The sequence below is a fragment of the Sapajus apella genome, unplaced genomic scaffold (genome assembly GCF_009761245.1).
Source record: "Sapajus apella isolate SASKATOON/1434 unplaced genomic scaffold, GSC_monkey_1.0 scaffold2, whole genome shotgun sequence".
NCBI lineage: Eukaryota > Metazoa > Chordata > Mammalia > Primates > Cebidae > Sapajus > Sapajus apella.
In genome coordinates, this window is record NW_022436942.1 from 71,504,783 (window position 1) to 71,508,279 (window position 3,497).

Sequence of the window (3,497 nt, forward strand, 5' to 3'; positions counted from 1 at the left end):
GAGACGGAGTTTCACTCTTGTTGCCCAGGCTGGAGAGCAATGGCGTGACCTTGGCTCACGGCAACTTCCGCCTCATGGGTTCAAGTGATTCTCCATCTGGGATTACAGGCATGTACCACCATGCCGGCTAATTTTGTATTTTTAGTAGAGATGGGGTTTAGTAGAGATGGGGTTTAGTAGAGATGAGGTTTCTCCATGTTGGTCAGGCTGGTCTCAAACTCCGGACCTCAGGTGATCCACCTGCCTTGGCCTCCCAAAGTGCTGGGATTATAGGCGTGAGCCACTGCGCCTGGCCTTCTTTTTGATTACAGATTGGAGACTCATGAAAGGGACCCTGGGTGGAGGTGGCCCTGACCTTTGACAAATCTCCTACTGGTGCTTGGTACCAGCTTGAGCTATCTTTTTTTTCCTTTGAGACAATCTCCCTCTATCACCCAGGCTGGAGTGCAATGGCACGATCTCGGCTCATTGCAACCTCTTTCTCCTGGGTTCAAGTGATTCTCCTATCTCAGCTTCCCAAGTTACTAGGAGTATAGGCATGTGCCACCACACCCGGCTAATTTTTTTTTTTTTTTTTTTTTTTTTAGTGGAGATGGGGTTTCACCATGTTAGCCAGGGCTGGTCTTGAACTCCTGACCTCAAGTGATCTACCTGCCTCGGCCTCCTAGAGTGCTGGGATTACAGGCATGAGCCACCGCACCCAGCCTTGAGCTATCTTGATTGCCCCCCAAAACAGGACAATTTGCTGAGGCCTGGGAGCTCCCCATCTCCAGAGAACTCCTGATCTCCCCAAATTGGTTAATATCTGAAGTTGATGTTTCTGTGAAGCTTCTTTTCTGAGTATTACTCGCTTCCAATGAGGAAGGTGAGTTTTCCGGCTTCCACGATGAATGCAGGCAGGCAGCTCCTTTTTGGAGTTTCACTCGTGTCCGGCAGGGAAGGCGAGTGTGAGTTTTTCCTTCTTCTAGGGTGGCAGAGAGCAGCCTTCAGCCTGGGCCCCATGACCAGAAGTGAAGACTGACAACCAGCTGACCTGAACTTCTCCTTGCTGTTAGCGCGCTCAGTGTCTTACACGTTGCTGGGTCGTTGGTTCCCTTCGTTTAACTGTTTTCGTTTTTGTTGTTGTTTTGGTCTTTTTCCCATTGGATTGAACCAACGCCACGCGACTTGGTCAAATCTGAAGGGAAGTTTAAATGGTGATGAACATGGCCTCATGAATTGGCTAAATTCCCACAGCTGGGGAAAAAAAAGGAACAAGAAAAAACAGCCAGCAAATAGCAAGAGAAAAAAAAGAGGGAGAGAAGGATTTTGACTACCTGAGGGGCATTAGCTACATTGTTGTACCCAAGCGAGCCAAGGAATGCGCCACCCTCTGAGGTTGAATTATGAGTCCTTTATTAAGCCGGCGACCGAGAGGTGGCTAACGCCCAAAATTCTCTTGGCCCCGAAGAAAAAGTTAGGTGGTCTTTTATACCCTAGTTTTAAAAGGGAGGGGAACCTAGCTGAAGCAAATTTTTCTCAAAAGCAGAGTAAGCAAAGAAGTTAAAAGATAAACTGATACATGAGAAATAAAACAGTGCCCGGTGCGAGGGGCAAAGCTGTCATGGAAGACACGAAACTTACAGGTAACGGGGGCTCTGGGCGCTCGACGGCACCTGCATTCCCAGGCTCTGCTGGTGCCGCTTAATTCGGCCTCTTATCCACAAATGCATTCCTGGGTGCCCAGTGTCAGCCTGCCCCAGCTGCATACTATAGTTACATACTTAATGGTGAGAAAATATCTAAAATGAAGAAGCGAAGAGGGAGTCTGTCTGGCTCAAGAAGCTCACATAAAGCCTGAACAACTTTTAGTCTGAGAAAGAGAGTTAGTTTTAGCTGGCGAAAAGCAGGTTATCAATCACAACGTCACAAGGCCATCTTTTGCTAGTCAAGCCAAACGGAAAGAGGTTGCCTGGCTGTCACCTCACTCTAGTTCAGTAGCTGAGAGTCTGTCCCTTCTTCACCCTTTTTCACAGCCTCCCGAAGTGCTGGGATTACAGGTGAGAGCCACCCCACCCGGCCAGGATCTTTTTCTTTTTTCTTCTCAGTCGACTGAATTCTGTTCTGTCCAGTTTACCCCTGCTTGTCTCCTTTCTCTGCCGCCCTCTACAGCTTGAGGGGCCTAAAATAATTTCGAATAATTTCTGATTTGATATTTGTGTTACTTTTGAAATAGCAGCAGTTTGTCCCAGCTAAAATACGGTAATGCGATTTAAAAGGATTTTTTAAAGATCGCAATGGTTAAAAGCTTAATTAAAGGCAAATACCCAAGATGCGTATGTTTGTTTATTTATTGAAAGGGCCTTAATGCATTTTTTTTTTCTCTCCTAGGATCTGTTTTTTTTTTTTTTTTTTTTTTGAGATGGAGCCTCACTCTTTCACCCAGGCTGGAGTGCAGTGATGTGATCTCAGCTCACTGCAACCTCCACTCCTTGGGTTCACGTGAGGAAAGAAACCCCTCTTCCCTGTCTCTTGTCTCAAAGAAGGATGAAGTAAAAGTTGCGACATAGCAGGCATGAGGTCAGTGGCCTGGAGGTCAAAGATTAAAACCCCCCCAACCCTTAAGATCAAAGATCACCTGAGCTCTTAAGGGTGGGGGAGATACAGAGAAATGCCCTCTACTGTTCCCATTCGATCTTTCTCAAACCCCCACACTTACTTCATCTATCAGACCCACTCACATATACTTTCTAAAACTGTAAACCCAAGACCCTTTCACATGTAATATCTAGAGTTGTAAGCCTATATAGAGGCAGAGGTTTCCTTTGTTAGAGGAGCTTGGCTGTTAGGCAATTATGCCACCTTGCTCCCGGCCCAATAAATCACCCCTTCCTTCCCAGTTCGGTGTTTGAGAGGTCTGCTTCTCGTGGCCACTCCTGCTACACAAGTGACTCTCCTGCCTCACCCTCCCAAGTGGCTGGGATTACAGGCGCATGCCACCACGCTGGGCTATTTTTTTGCTGTTGTATTTTTAGTAGAGACAGTATTTCACCATGTTGGCCAGGCTGGTCTCGAACTCCTGACCTCAAGTTATTCACCCACCTCGGCCCCCCAGAGTGCTGACATTACAAGTGAGAGCCATCCCACCCGGCCAGGATCTTGTTTTTTCTTCTCAGTCAACTGAATTCTGTTTTCTCTAATTTAGTACTGCCTGTCTCCTTTCTCCTGCCACCCTCTACAGCTCAAGGGACCGAAAATAATTCCCAACAGCTTGGGATTCCTTAAGGAAAACAGAGAAGGTGCCAGATTCCTTTTTGGGGAGAAAACTCTGTTTTTCCCTATGGACCCCTAAGAGTACAAACAGATTAGTTCCTCTGAGATCTTCGACTGCTACCTTTTGTAGTGCGTTACCTGATTTTTTTTTTTCAAGACAGAGTCTCGCTCTGTTACCGAGGCTGGAGTGCAGTGACGTGATCTCAGCTCACTGCAACCTCCGCCTTCCGGGTTTGAGCAATTCT